The sequence below is a fragment of the Pleurodeles waltl genome, chromosome 8 (assembly GCF_031143425.1).
Source record: "Pleurodeles waltl isolate 20211129_DDA chromosome 8, aPleWal1.hap1.20221129, whole genome shotgun sequence".
Lineage (NCBI taxonomy): Eukaryota > Metazoa > Chordata > Amphibia > Caudata > Salamandridae > Pleurodeles > Pleurodeles waltl.
In genome coordinates this window covers 1,312,722,834-1,312,739,693 of record NC_090447.1, presented here as the reverse complement: position 1 = coordinate 1,312,739,693, position 16,860 = coordinate 1,312,722,834, and positions in this window count along the sequence as shown.

The window sequence follows — 16,860 nt, the reverse complement described above, 5'->3', positions numbered from 1 at the left end:
TTGTAACACCTTTATTTTGGTTATCCCAGTGGAAGTCCTGGTCACCTTAGTCTTGGGGAGAAATTGGACCTAGATCTATCAGATATTGATGTAACTTGTTATTGAAGCAGTTACTTAAAAGATGTTCTTTCATAAACAAATTATAAAGCCCATCATAGTCATGCACTCCACTTCTAGTTATCCAACCATCTAGTGTTTTCACTGAGTAGTCTACAAAATGAACTCATGATTGGCGCAAGGTTTTGTGAGCCCCCTGACCCTAATTCTATACTCAGTGGTTAATCCAAAGCCCTCAATCAGGGCAGCCTTCATGTGGTCGTAGGATTCAGCATCTGCACCAGTGAGGGTAAGGAGCCTATCCCTACACTAACCAGTGAACAATTCCCAAAGGAGGGCTCCCCAGTGAGACTTTTTCTGTCTTCTGGTTCCACAAGCCCTCTCAAAGGCTGTGGACCACTTGGTGATGTCATCACCTTCCTCACACTTGGCGATAATCCCAGTTGCTGCCACCATTAATGGGTGCTAAACCCCTTTCTGATCTCTCCCTTTATAAAGCCAGGAGCTGTCTCTCCAGAGCTAATCTTTTGGCCATCCTTGCTAAAAGGAGGTCCTCTTCACTGAGGCTACCTTCAATGTCCCCAGAGGTACTGGACTCCCATGTGGGAGACCCAGATCCTGTAAGTACTACCCTTGGAGTCAGGAGCATTTGGGCCCTGTCCCCTCTAGTTAGGTGACGAGGGGGAAGTTCATCCTCCTGATCCCTAACTTCTTCACCATCTGAGCGGAGGTCTTCCTCCTCAGTGGGTTGCTCCTTAGCATACTCTGCCAAGACCTCCTGGAGCTGAATCTTGGTAGGGTTGGAACCAGTTTTAATCTTTTTTGAGCCCACAGAAGGACCTTAACTTTCTCATCTTGAGATGAAGGTAAGGGGTAAGGTCGAGTTCCACAACCATGACCTCTGAGCTGCTCATTTTGTTACTAAGGTTGGAAATTTCTTTTAGGAGCTAAAAATGACTTCTAGCTACTTACCCCTAACTATCGTAACTTTTACATTTAAAATGAAGAAAGGCTAAAGGGGACTTAAACAAGGCCCCAGCAGGATTTTTAAAATTTAAAAATTTAGCAACATTGTCAATTAAAAAATCAGATGAATCTAAAGGCAATTTTGGCACTTAGGGCCTCATTATGACCCTGACGAACACGGTCGGACCGTTCCCGAAGTGGCAGTTCTATCGCAATATTACGACCGCCACATTTCAGCCACCAGGCGGCCTGGCGGTGCCGGCGGTTCCAATCCATCAGGGCAGAGCTGAAAGCAGTGCTGCCTTGGGGATTACGACCTCTCTCTCCCCGGCGTTAACATGGCAGTTTCACCGCCATGTAAAATGCTGGCGGAGATGGGGTGCTAGGGGCCCTGCACTGCCCATGCCATTGGCATGGGCAGGTCAGTGGCCCCCATGGACAGCCCCGTCTACGCTTTTTACTGCCCCGATGATGGGCAGTGAAAAGCGTGACAGGTGCTGCTGCACCCGCCGCACCACCACATTGCCCCCGGCTCGATTACGAGCTGGCATCAATGTTAAGGCCCTTTTTACCGCAGGGCCGGTGGGCAGAAATGCTGTTTTCGCCTGCCAGCCCTGTGGTGAACTCATAATAGGGCCAGCGGTGTTCTGGCCCCACTCAGCCGCTCGCCAAACTCATAATGAGGGCCTGAGTCATGTGATCAGATATTGGTTGAGTAGTCCATCAAATGCAACGTTGTAGACCCTACTGCTGATCCAGCAATGCAGGAAGCTGGCTCTTTATATATTATATCAAATGAGGTCATATGTGCACAGAGTCCAGGGGTTCCCAAGAGGCTTCACAGAGGCTAAAGTAGATAATACTAATGTGGTAGTGTGGTCGAGCAGTTTGGCTTATTATAGGGTAGTGCAAAGCATTTGTTGTACACACACAGTCAAGAAATGAGGCACACACTCAATGACTAACTCCAGGCCAATTGTTTTGAAATAGCAAAAATATTTTTTGTTACTTTATTACTGGAAACAGAAGATCCTTGTTGCAGGTAAGTACAGTTGTAAATAGATATCAAGCATATGTATCAAATGCACTTTGTTTTTTGCAGGTAAAGCAGTTTACAAATAAGTAACACTTTTCAATTTTTCATAGGAGTCAGTAGGGTCCTGTGGGGGAGGGGGGAGTTAACAGGTAAATGCACAATTTATGATTCCAGTCTTCTGGGGTTCGGATGTCCACGGGTCAAAGTTTAGGCTGATCCCAAAGGTGCACCATCAGCAACACAGGGCCGGCTGGGTGCAGAGGTCAAAGTTGGTATCGGTTTTCAATGGAATGACTGGGAGTACTTGGTAGAAAGCAGACTGCAGGTAAGTATCCGTGGTTCCAGTACACAGTCCTGAGGGTTTAGGTCAGCACCGGGGGGCCACAGGTCTACACCAAACACACAAGGGGTCTCCTTGGGCATCAGTATTCTTAGTGGGACACTGTGACAGTCAGAGGTGGGGTCCTCCGGATTCAGGCTGCGGGCATCTTTGTGTTGGCCAGAAGGGGTCAACCCAGGGTGGACTCGAGGTCCGAATCACCTGGGGACCTTCTCTGGAGTGGTGGGCCACCTGGACTTTGACCGTGGGCGACGGGTGCAGAGTGGGCAGGGCTCGCGGATCTGGGGCTGTCTTTGGAGGTTTTTACTATAGATGGTTTTACATATTTATTGTTTATAATCAACTGAGTGTTCCTCGAGTGTCTTTTAAAATTCAGATTGCTTTTAGATTGATTTGAACTGTGAAAATGTATATTTATTGCTGTTGTAACCTTTATGGCCTTCAGTGCTGCAATAAATTTAAAGTATCAATAATTACTTAACTATTAATTATGATTTGTAAATGAATTATTTAATGGAATGTAAAATATGTAGACTCTAGAATACTTAATTACTTTACTTATATTTTAGTTACGGGCTAATAGGTTTGTAGGGGTCCATGGTGCGAAGTTAATTAAGTATTCATTATTTAATAATTCTTTCTTAATTATTAACTAATTGATTTGAAATATTTACAATATGGAATATTTTTTGTTATATTTTAGGTGTGGGCTGCTAGATTTGTAGGGGTATAAGGTGGGAAGTTAATTAGAGAATGATTGAACAAAGTTATTTATTAAGTGATAATTATTTTACTGACTAGAAATAATGTAATTTCATTGTTTTTAGTTTTTTATATATATATATATATATATATATATACAGATATATATATGTATATATTTAGAGAGAGATATATATACACACACACATATATATATATATATATATATACACACACACACACATGTATACATTACTTACTGGCAGTCGCCAGTTAGAACCCAGTTGTAGGAAAGTGCCCCTTTTGGAACTGATACCCCGCACACTTTTTGCCTGTTATTGATGCTAACTTGACTGAGTGTGTGCTGGGAACCTGCTTACCAGGCCCCAACACCAGTGTTCTTTCCCTAAACTGAACCATTGTTTCCACAATTGGCACACCCCTGGCACACAGCTAAGTCCCTTGTAAAAGGTTACAGTAGTACCAAGGGCTCTGTGACCAGGGAGGGTCCCTAAAGGTTGCAGCATGTATTGTGCCACCCTAAGAGACTCCTAAACAAACATATGCCTCTGCCATTGCAGATAGTGTGTGTTGGTGGGGAGAAAAAGGTAAAGTTGACATGGCATCCCTCTCAGAGTACCAAGCCCACAAACCACTGCCTGTGGCTTAAGTAAGTCACCCCTCTAGCAATCCTTACAGCCCAAAGGCAGGGTGCACTATACCACAAGTGAGGGCATATCTGCATGAGCAATATGCCCCTACAGTATCTACGTCCAGTCTTAGACATTGTAAGTGCAGTGTGGCCATTTGAGTACATGGGCTGGAAGTTAGTCATTTTGAACTCCACAGCTCTATGATGGCTTCACTGAAGACTGGGAAGTTTGGTATCAAACTTCTCAGCACAATAAACCCACACTGATGCTAGTGTGGGATTTATTTTAAAATGCACGCAGAGAGCATCTTAGAGATGCTCCCTGTATTTTAGCCAACCCTTTGGTGTAAGGCTGACCAGTCTGTGCCAGTCTGTTATTAAGTTTCGGAACTCATGGGGTGAGAGTCTTTGTGTGAGATAGATTGACAGACCTCTGCCTAATTATCCCACAAGCTATGCTTGCCCAAATGTTTCAAGGTTGCTTTCACCTATTTCAGCCAGGGTAGTTTGACCACCCCGACTATCCCTAAAACCTCCACTAGGGCAGATCTATAAGAGATCAGCATCTTAGTTACCCAAATTCTCCATCAAAAAAGGGCCTAAGTCCAATGGCCTCTATTATAGGTCTCATTCCCAAATCAAATAAAGGGGGTGCTAGGAGGGAGGCTCAGCAGCTGTCTCCTAATACTATTCTCAATACTCATAAACTCTGCCAGCAACTTATGGCCCCATAGCTCATTCCCTACATAGCCACACATACAGCATGCATTTTATAGATCTCTATAATGGGACTTACTGGCTTGAAGAAAGATCCCCTATGCACCTTTGAGAGCACACCCACAAACTGACCGAACATTAGTCTTTGCCTCTCCATATGAGAAATCCAGTCCATGAGTTTGTTTACTGTAAACCTTAAGTACTCAAAGGTTAAGGCCCTTTCAAGCAGAGTCCGATTCAAAGTGGGGTTTGGGTGCATAGTCCTTGTGGGGTTCAACATCATGTATTTTATTTTACTCCCATTTACTTCTAGACCCCTCATCCTACAAAAAGTTTTGAAACTTCCCAGAACCCGCTGGATACCCAGGGGGGAATTTGAACTCAAAAGAGTGTTGATGGCAAACATCAGTGCCAGCACCTAAAAAAAATCGCCAACCTAGGGGCATCATTATTTATATTAGTAAAAAAATCAACTAATCTAGTAACGTACAGAGAAAATAAAGTTGGCGCCAGCACGCAGCACTGTCGGACCCTTTTTGTGGCTGGAAAGAGTTCTGAGAGTTCTCCCAATTGACCACACGAAGTTCCCTTCATGTAGTCTTTGCAGAAAATGACTCAGGTATGAGGGCGCACCGATGTTAACCAGAACCCTCCTGAGAGAATCCATGGGAACCAAATCAAACGAAGAGAGTAGGTCAACAAAAATCAAATGCAAACTGCCTCCTTCTAGAACCACACATTTCCAATAAAGGAGCTGTTACCTAAAAATGTGATCAATGGTTGAGGTACACTTATGAAAGTCTGCTTGGAAAAGGCCAAGAACATTTCATTCCTCCATCCAATTCTGTAACCTCTCGAAAAAAAAATCTGCAGGACATTTTTCAAACTAATGGGCCTGGGTAACAAGAGGAAGCCTTTTTGGAATATAGGAATGATCTCCGCCCCAGCCCATGTGTGGGGAATAGACATTCCCTCCATAATGGCATTAAACACAACACTTAAACTTAAATAAGGGCCCCATACTTCAGGCGCTGCACGAAAAAGGTCCTCTAGAATTTTATCGATCCCTGGTGCCTTCCCCGGGGCAAGTGAATTAATGGCCCTCACAATTTCCTCCAAAGTAATAAGATTAAATCCCCCACGACCCTGACTAGCGAATATTCCCACAGGGTCTGACTAGAACAATATCACTATCTCCCTATTCTCTCCACCCTGTTCCCTCTCAATAAAAGAATCAATAATGATCATTCCACATATCAGCAGATATATTGGCCCTCATTATGACTTCAGCGGTCTTTTACAGCGGTCCGACTGCCATATTACGAGTACTGGAGGATTGTTGCCACAATTTGGGTGGAAATCCTCCAGCAGTCATGCTAGCAGTCGGCGGCGCGGAGGCTCTTCCACCGCCATCACAGCCACCCCAACAGGACTCCGCCCGCAGTATTGCGAGCAGTAATACTGTGTGGCGGTGTCCTGATGGTGGGGCGGTGCCGGCGGTGGGAGCACCTGTTCCCATTCCCTGGCGGACGACCACCTCACCAGACAAGGTAAGGCGATCGTCTGACAGGGGAGGGGGGCTAGGACGGTGGGGGGGGTGTTGTGTGTGTGTGTGAGTGGGTGTTGTCTCTGTGTGTGAATGTAAGTGTGTATGCATGTGTGTGTGCGTGTATGAATGCGTGTGTTTATGGGTGTTTGAATGCGTGTATGAATGCGTGCGTGTATGGGTGTTTGAATGTATGTATGAATGCGTGTGTGTATGCATGTGTGTATGGGTTTTGAATGCATGTTTGGTTGTTGAAGTGAGTATGTGCTGGAATGTTTGTGTGAATGCGTGTCTGTTGGTGTGAGTGAAAAAGTGTATGTATGCATGTGAGTGAATGAGTGTATGTATGCGTGTTGATGAATGCATGTATGTAAGTGTTGGTGAAGGAGTGTATGCAGGGTGCGTGTGGGCGTGGAATGGAATTTCCTGTCACTGGCAGCCTTTCCGCCAGGGTTTTCATGGAGGTGCTACCACCGCGGAAACCCTGGTGGAAAGCCGACTCATTATACCGCTGGCGGTCTTCAGTGGACAGCTGGGCCGGAGGTGCTGTCCTCTGGCCCGGCTGTCCTACCGCCCTGGCTGTACCAACGGGGATGTGGCCGTTTGGCAGAGGCCAAACTGCCACACTCATAATGTGGCGGACTTCGCGGTGAGACCGCCACTGCGGTCCTGGCAGTCTTCGGACCACCAAGGTCATAATGAGGGCCAAAGGTCTCAATACGCGGGTGGGACTCTGGATGTCCAGTAGCTATTATACTACAAAAAGCTTTAAAGTTCTTATTCTTAATAGCAATATACAGAGACTCCGACTTGTCTTGCTCCCTCTCTCTGTTGGCACAATTGACAACATGTTTATAATCAGATCTGGCAGTAAAAATCAAACCACTTTCTTCTGATCTTAAGGCCTGTAGGAGTGAAAACTTAGCTTCTTGACACTGACTGTTCAACCAGGACATGATGTTTTTCCTCCTAGCCCTGGGTAGAACATCGTCAACAAATATGTTACTAAGGTCCTCATACGAGTAATGTGGAGGTCAGGCGCTAAAGTGACAGTCCGACCTCCACATTACGAACATGACGAAAGCGCCACAGTTGGACCACCAGCACCGCCACTTTTAGGCCGGTGGTCTTCATCCGCCAGGGCAGCAATAAAAGCAGCACTGCCCTGGGGATTATGACCCCTATGTCCTCCAGCTTTTACATTGCGGTTCCACCACCATGTAAAGGCTGGCAGAAATGGGGTGCCGGGGGCCTGGGAAGTTCAGGGGCCCCCCTGGACAGCCCATTGTGCTTTTCACTGCCTGAATTACAAGCAGTTAAAAGTGCGACGGGTGCTGTTGCACTCGTACTCACTGCAACATTGTAGCCAGCTCAATTACGAGCTGGCATCACTGTTGTGGTGAGTTTCCTGCTGGGCAAGTGGCCAGCCCACCAAACACATAATGAGGCCTTAAGTGTGCCTGTCAGCTTCTGATGAACAGCTGCCACTTTTGCCATCTGCCCAGGATTATCATCAATTCTGGTAACCTTGCTCAATTCATTGATCCCTGCTCCTACAGATTTATACAAAACTTTAATAGTGCCAGGCGATTGCTCCATCTCACTCCATTTAATTATCTGTTTAGTAAGGGCCTGAGTGAGTCTACCATCCATTGAATCAGGTTGTACATCCATGGCCTTATTAAGAGGAAGCATAAGCTCGAAAAAAAAGGACACTGTGGTCACTGCCCTGTCTGGGAGGACCTCCATATCAGCTACAAGCTTACATCCGCCAAAATATAATCTATCAAAGAGGTCTGGCCCACACGGTTGAATGTGTAATTAATTATTACTTAATTAACTTCCCACCCTATAGCCCTACAAGCCAAGCAGCTCACAAATATAAGTAAAATAGCCTCTACCACTGGCTGCAAAATAACTTTATCACAATGATATTACTATAATTGGTATAGCGGGAAAGCCATTCACACAGCTAATTTTAAGAGAATGGCCTTTTTTTGTAAATGGATTCACCTTCCGACGCGAGACTCGCCACCTCCGCACACAACCCATCGCACGTCGACAGTGGAACAAAATCCCCGAGGAACAGCTTCTCTCCACTCTCAACGACAACCAACCCACCTTCCCCTCCGACCCCAACAACGCAGCCCTCAGCCTCACAAATTGGATCACCAACTGCGCAGACAACCTCGCTCCCCTCAGACGCCTCCCAAGACAGACCAACACCAAAAAACCTCTCTGGTTCACCGACACCCTTAAGGAATCAAAGAAAACCTGCCGCACCCTCGAGAAAGCCTGGCGCAAGGACCACACTGCAGAGAACATGACTGCCCTCAAGAACGCTACCCGCGAACACCACCAACTGATCCGCGCCGCCAAAAGAAATTTCTTCACAGACAGACTGGACAAAAACAGCCACAACAGCAGAGAACTCTTCAACGTCGTAAAAGAGCTCTCCAACCCTAACGCCAACGCCATCACGCCCTCACAAGACCTCTGCAACTCCCTCGCCACCTTCTTCCATCGTAAGATCACCGACCTACACGACAGCTTCGGACACCAGACCCAGCCAACCACCACAGAACCTACAACCCCAGCCATCACCCTCAACGCCTGGACTCACATCAACACGGAAGAGACCAAAGCCACCATGAACTCCATCCACTCCGGTGCCCCCTCGGACCCCTGCCCACACTTCATCTTCAACAAAGCCGACGACATCATCGCCCCGCACCTCCAGACCATCATCAACAGCTCGTTTTCGTCTGCTACCTTCCCAGAGAGCTGGAAACACGCTGAAGTCAACGCCCTACTGAAAAAACCTACGGCGGACCCAAGCGACCTGAAGAACTTCCGCCCCATCTCGCTCCTCCCCTTCCCTGCCAAAGTCATAGAGAAGACCGTCAACAAGCAACTTACCAACTTCCTTGAAGACAACAGCCTACTCGACCCCTCTCAGTCCGGATTCCGAGCCAATCACAGCACAGAAACCGCCCTCATCTCAGTCACAGACGACATCAGAACCCTGATGGACAACGGAGAAACAGTCGCCCTCATCCTCCTCGACCTCTCGGCTGCCTTCGACACCGTCTGTCACCGCACCCTAATAACCCGCCTCCGCTCCACCGGGATCCAAGGACTGGCCCTGGACTGGATCACCTCCTTCCTCTCCCACCGCTCCCAAAGAGTCTACCTCCCACCTTTCCGCTCAGACCCCACCGAGATCATCTGAGGCGTCCCACAAGGCTCATCGCTCAGCCTGACTCTCTTCAATGTCTACATGAGCCCCCTTGCCGACATCGTACACAAACACAGCATCATCATCACCTCCTACGCCGACGACACTCAACTGATACTTTCCCTCACCAAGGACCCCACCAGCGCCAAGACCAACCTGCAAGATGGAATGAAAGACGTCGCAGATTGGATGAAATTCAGCCGTCTGAAACTGAACTCAGACAAAACGGAAGTCCTCATCCTCGGAAACACCCCGACCGCCTGGGATGTCTCCTGGTGACCCACGGCCCTTGGCACCGCACCGACCCCCTCAGACCACGCACGCAACCTCGGTTTCATCCTGGACCCACTTCTCACCATGACCAAACAAGTCAACGCCGTATCATCCTCCTGCTTCCTCACCCTCCGCATGCTCCGAAAGATCTTCTGTTGGATCCCCGCCGACACCAGAAAGACCGTGACCCATGCCCTCGTCACAAGCCGCCTGGACTACGGCAACACCCTATACGCAGGAACCACCACTAAACTCCAGAAACGTCTGCAACGAATTCAAAGCGCCTCTGCTCGCCTCATCCTCAACATACCCCACAACAGCCACATCTCCGCCCACCTGAGACACCTGCTCTGGCTTCCCGTCAACAAAAGGATCAACTTCCGACTCCTCACCCACGCACACAAAGCCCTCCACAACAAGGGACCCGAATACCTCAACCGCCGCCTCAGCTTCTACACACCCACCAGTCCTCTTCGCTCCGCCAACCTCGCTCTCGCCGCCGTCCCTCGAATCCGCCGCACCACGGCGGGTGGGAGGTCCTTCTCCTACCTGGCGGCCAAGACATGGAACTCCCTCCCCACCATCCTCAGGACCACCCAGGACCACTCCGCTTTCCGGAGACTACTCAAGACCTGGCTCTTCGAGCAGCAGTAACCCCCTTCCCCCTAGCGCCTTGAGACCCGCACGGGTGAGTAGCGCGCTTTATAAATGTTTATGATTTGATTTATGCTGGGGCTGAATTTGGATGCAGGATGGAAGTAGGGGATTTGCTCCATACAATATTTACTTGTACCAGATTGTTTGTATTTTGGACCAATATTTTTAATGAACTTGGAAAACGGATGGGGCAAGAAATCATCCCTGACTTGCTTGGAGCCCTCTTTGGAATTCCATTGGGGTCAAATAGTATCTCCACTGAGCAAAACCAGCTTTGTTTCATAGCTACTTTAGTGGAAAATCACTTATTCTAGCAAATTATTGGAAGCCAGTAGCTATTCCAACTGTGGCTCAGTGGCGTAATGCAATGTGCAAGGTGAAAAGCCATGAGAATGTTTCTGGAAAAAGGGGTTTAAGAAAATGTGGAAGAACTGGAAGAGGGGAGGCAATGGGAAATCAGCAGGTAGCAGACTCTTTTAGACAATTGCAAGAGACAAGCAAGGGATTTTTATATCATGTACTAACATCAGTGTTATAAATACTGGGAATATGGATTATTGTGATTGGTCAATGTATGAATTATTCTGCTGCATTTTTAATAAATAACAGATTAAGAAAAAAATAAAAATCAACTAAATAATTATTTAACATTTAATAACTGATTGTTATTTAATTATTACCTAATTATCTTCCTACCATGTATCCCTACAAACACAGTAACCTGCAGTGACACTTACTATTAATAATTAAATAAAGAATTCTAAATCACTTTAAAGTAGAAGGTATATTTAAAAATGAATGCATTTTATATAAACAATAGTAACAGATAAAGTTAATATATGAACTAAACCAAATAAAATAATTTGGAAGAAAAACCAACATTTTCAACAACTATATTACAGAAAACGATATTAAAACCAGTGATATTTTTTTACAATTATATTACCTAAAAAAACAATATTCTGTTCAACAATACTAGTGTGTCCCAATAGTTAATGTGCAATACTTATGTTTCCCAAAATGTGTTCTTGATATTTTGTCTAAGCAGTGTGAAATGCTATTAAAGTGTCTTATTTAACTAGATAATTTACACCGTTTGCTCTTCTCTGGCAGCAGCACAGATGGGGCAGGGCAGTCATTAACTTTAGACTTCACAGTGCAGCTTTGAGTTTGAGAACTGAGGCTACACTTATCTACATGGAGTTTTAGGTCTGACTTAACAACACAACTGTTGCCAGACTTCATGCTGTCAATAAAAATGAGCTTTCAAAGTCCTAGTGAGAGGGTGGCTAAGGCTCACTTATTTATTAGTTCCCCTGAGTACAGGAATTGATTGAGTTGAATTGGTGTGCTTCCACAAAAAAGACCACCTCTACTGCTCTTTTTGGCTTGTGGCAAAGTTCATACTCAACACAGCAGGGCTATGTTGGTTGTGGTAGCAAGCCAATAGTAACGGCTATAGGCCTAATCTGTTTATTGTGAAGTGCCATGATAAAAGCACCAGGCCAGACATATTTGTTGTGAAAAGAATATGTTAAAAGTAGATAGGCATTTAAGTATGGAGTGTTATTGCCCTTAAAGCCGACAGATAGATATTTGCTTATGTGGAATCTCTCATATAAACATAGTGGGCAGTGATTTTGGTGTTCGTCACCAAGTGTGACAAACCAACGATATAGAAGGTTTGATCTCTGAGAATCTTTTTGAGGCCCCCATACGAGAGATAATATTTTGCTTAGCCAACTCTAATTTTGGAACATTTCAAATTTTATGACTGTGTGTCAGATGGTTACGTTGTGGAAAATCTGAACTTTACGCCTTATTTGGTTATGGTGGTAAGCTATAAGCCTGATTAGTGAACTGGAAACTTTATGTCCAATAAAATAAGTCTAGTCTTCTTATTATGAAACATTATGACAAAGGCAGTTGGTGTAGCTTATAATTTGTGAAAAACATGTCTAAAAGCCTGTGAGTCTTTAACAGACTATCGACAGGTTTATTGTTACATGTAATCCCACAAATTACTGGCAATGATTTTGATGTTAGCCACCCACTCTGACCCTGGGGGGGTTTCACTGTGATGATTTGTTTTAGGCGCTATTGAAAGAAGCTGGGTATTGTTTTGCAAGCCATATTTGTCAACATATTTGTGTTTTGGAAACATTACACTCAATTTAATGGGGTTGGGTTGGTTATGGTGACAAGACAATGATAAGAGGTATATACCTGATTATGTATTGTGAAAAGGTATATTAAAAGCAATAGGCCTGACATACTGATCGTGAAAAGCATATTTTAAAGTCAATAGGCATTGAAAGGTGGATTGTTATTACTCTGGATTAAAGACTACAGATAGTCTTTTTTGTTAATTGAAACCTCATAGATTACATTAGATGGGTGTTGGATACCCCCTTTGACAAACCATGAGTTTAGAAGATTTGCATTGTCATAAACTTTGTTAAACCTTGTTAGGCAGATCGTATTTTGCTTTACCAACTGTAATATACTTTGATTACATTTGTAATTTTATGACTATGTGCCTGATGGTTGCCTTGTGGGAAATCTTACGCTCTGTACAGCAAGCCCAAGTTGGTTATGGTAACTAGCTGGTGTGCAGGGAAATTTCATGCCTGATGCCATAGATCTGGTTTGTTTATTATGAAGGCAGTGGCCTGGCTTATTAATCTTAAAAAGCATATGGTGAACTCAACCTGCTTCTAACAGTGGCTTATTATCACATTACGTTACAGGCTGTTGAAAGGTATTTGGTGATATGTAAGCTCACAGATTACCATAGAAGGCAAGTGTTTTGGTGTTGATCACCCACACGAACAAAGCGTGGGAGTAGAATTTCACTTTGATTAGTGTTGTTAAGTGTTACTGAGAGAAGCTGTATTTTTTTTGCCAACTGTAATTTTATAAATGTATGGCTGATGGTTGTCAGCTTATACTCACTTCAGTAGGTCTGGGTTGTATATTGTCAAGCCATTGTTAAGGTGAAAAGTCTTATCAGTTCATTGGGAGTAGTTGGGTCAAATTCTGTAGGTGTGATCTGTTTATAACAAAAAGTAAGCAGGCTTTACATGCAGTGAAAATAATGTCCTACTAGCAATAAGCTTTTAAGGGTGGATTGTTACAACACCGTGCTAAAGCCTGACAGATATTTTGTTACATCGAATTTTGCAGATTACTATAGTAGGCAAGGGTTTTGATGTTGGTGACCCACCTGAACAAACCATAGGGATAGATGATTTACCCTATGATAATCCTTATTAGCGTCTATCAGTAGTTATTTTATTTTAGTTTGACAAGTGTATTTTGTACACAATTCTAATTGTATTGTTGCATAACTGTTGGTTACCTCGTAGGAAGAATTATTAACCAACACAATAGGTCTGAGTTGGTTATGGCAAGAAGGATATGGACCTGATTGTTTGTAATGAATATTAACAATACAAAGGTAGTAAGTAGGCTGACATATTGATTGTGAAAATCATATGTTAAAGTCAATAGACATTTAACAGCAGACTATTATTACTCTTCACGCTTCATTTCAATGATAAAGATTACAATTCCTGGAGGCCATTTGACTTATAACGGGGATTTCAACTTAAATCTTCTTGAAATTGCTGAAGCTATGGAGTCTCACATTATTGAAGATGCTAGTTGGAAGATCCTATCTTTGTTGACTAAGACCTAGCATAAACATCAAAAATGTAAAGTTCTGGGTGTTGTATTCAACAGCATGGGGTTGTGAGTACTTAATAACAGCGCAGAAAGTGACCCACCAGGACGATCCACCTATTTTTCACAACAAAGATTAGCTATCTTGGATTATTTACATGAAATTAGAGATTTTAAAGTATTGCTGATCCTGGCCAGAGATCACGCCATGCTGAAATGCTTCTTAAACTCATACTGATATTGAAAATGATTCCCACTCTCTAAGATCAAAGAGAGAGGCATTGAAAACTAAATTGAATAACTCCCTAGACAAAAACTAGAGCAAACTTGAATTGTGAGATTGAAATGGGAATTAAAAAATAGAACTGCAGTCAGAAAGCTGAATAGGATAAAAATAAATTATCTGAAGAAAAGCAATAAGTTGAAAAGAGAGAAAAAGACCTGAGGACATTTTGATTGCTGATTAGTAGGCTATTAAGTTAAAAACCTGCAGTTATCCATTGAAAACATAACCTCAGCAACTTGGTCTCACTAGATCTGAAAATTGCATGTTGCAGAAAGTTAGACTTCATTAGAAGGATTAAGTGTCAGACATCAGCTAGAAAAGATCACAGCAAGCTTGACAGAGCCTATCATAACACACCCTAAAGTGTAGTCAGTAATTAAAATGATGTGGGCCCAAAGGGTGCCTAGCCGAAATGGCATCCCTGCTGCACTTTTTAAATTAGGAGAACAAGAATGGATTAACCTTCTTTTTCTTCTTTTTTAAAATTATCTTTTTCATAATATCATTCCTAAAAGGTGGAGATGCTCCCTGTTTATCTCAATTACCATAAAAGGCTCATATAGTCAGCTGGTGAACGTTTGTTTAATAGGTTATCTAAATATTAATGGCAAAAGATTCACAGAAATCCTAAACCAGGAGCTTGAGCAATTGGCAACAGAAAACTGTCTGATTTCGATAACCCAAACAGGATTCAGGAAAGAAAGCTCTATAGAAGATAATATCTTCTGCCTCATATTCCTGATTGATCAAGCAATGTAAAGGAAAGTGTCCCAACTCTATGCTGCCTTTCTTGACTTTACAATAACATTTGATGGTGTAGTGAAAGGAAGACTCTGGAAAAAGCTTATGGGATCGAAGGAGGTCTTTTAACCCATTAAAAGATTAAAATGGTCAATAGAAAACAAAGACGGTTCAGTAAATAACTTGAAAGCATATATGGAAAGGTTTCTTTAAAAAGAACTGCAGCTCCAGGATAAATAACTGGCCTTAGTATCTGTCATCTGTCTCAGTGCTATTATCTAAGGAAGATACAAAAGTCAATCAAGAATGATATTGAAAATGATTCCCACTCTCTAAGATCAAAGAGAGAGGCATTGAAAACTAAATTGAATAACTCCCTAGACAAAAACTAGAGCAAACTTTAATTGTGAGATTGAAATGGGAATTAAAAAATAGAACTGCAGTCAGAAAGCTGTATAGGATAAAAATAAATTATCTGAAGAAAAGCAATAGGTTGAAAAGAAAGAAAAAGACCTGAGGACATTTTGATTGCTGATTAGTAGGCTATTAAGTTAAAAACCTGCAGTTATCCATCGAAAACATAACCTCAGCAACTTGATCTAACTAGATCTGAAAATTGCATGTTGCAGAAAGTTAGACTTCATTAGAAGGATTAAGTGTCAGACATCAGCTAGAAAAGATCACAGCAAGCTTGACAGAGCCTATCATAACACACCCTAAAGTGTAGTCAGTAATTAAAATGATGTGGGCCCAAAGGGTGCCTAGCCGAAATGGCATCCCTGCTGCACTTTTTAAATTAGGAGAACAAGAATGGATTAACCTTCTTTTTCTTCTTTTTTAAAATTATCTTTTTCATAATATCATTCCTAAAAGGTGGAGATGCTCCCTGTTTATCTCAATTACCATAAAAGGCTCATATAGTCAGCTGGTGAACGTTTGTTTAATAGGTTATCTAAATGTTAATGGCAAAAGATTCACAGAAATCCTAAACCAGGAGCTTGAGCAATTGGCAACAGAAAACTGTCTGATTTCGATAACCCAAACAGGATTCAGGAAAGAAAGTTCTATAGAAGATAATATCTTCTGCCTCATATTCCTGATTGATCAAGCAATGTAAAGGAAAGTGTCCCAACTCTATGCTGCCTTTCTTGACTTTACAATGACATTTGATGGTGTAGTGAAAGGAAGACTCTGGAAAAAGCTTATGGGATCGAAGGAGGTCTTTTAACCCATTAAAAGATTAAAATGGTCAATAGAAAACAAAGACGGTTCAGTAAATAACTTGAAAGCATATATGGAAAGGTTTCTTTAAAAAGAACTGCAGCTCCAGGATAAATAACTGGACTTAATATCTGCCATCTGTCTCAGTGCAATTATCTAAGGAAGATACAAAAGTCAATCAAGAATGATATTGAAAATGATTCCCAATCTCTAAGATCAAAGAGAGAGGCATTGAAAACTAAATTGAATAACTCCCTAGACAAAAACTAGAGCAAACTTGAATTGTGAGATTAAAATGGGAATTTAAAAAATAGAACTGCAGTCAGAAAGCTGTATAGGATAAAAATAAATTATCTGGAGAAAAGCAATAGGTTGAAAAGAAAGAAAAAGACCTGAGGACATTTTGATTGCTGATTAGTAGGCTATTAAGTTAAAAACCCGCAGTTATCCATTGAAAACATAACCTCAGCAACTTGGTCTAACTAGATCTGAAAATTGCATGTTGCAGAAAGTTAGACTTCATTAGAAGGATTAAGTGTCAGACATCAGCTAGAAAAGATCACAGCAAGCTTGACAGAGCCTATCATAACACACCCTAAAGTGTAGTCAGTAATTAAAATGATATGGGCCCAAAGGGTGCCTAGCCGAAATGGCATCCCTGCTGCACTTTTTAAATTAGGAGAACAAGAATGGATTAACCTTCTTTTTCTTCTTTTTTAAAATTATCTTTTTCATAATATCATT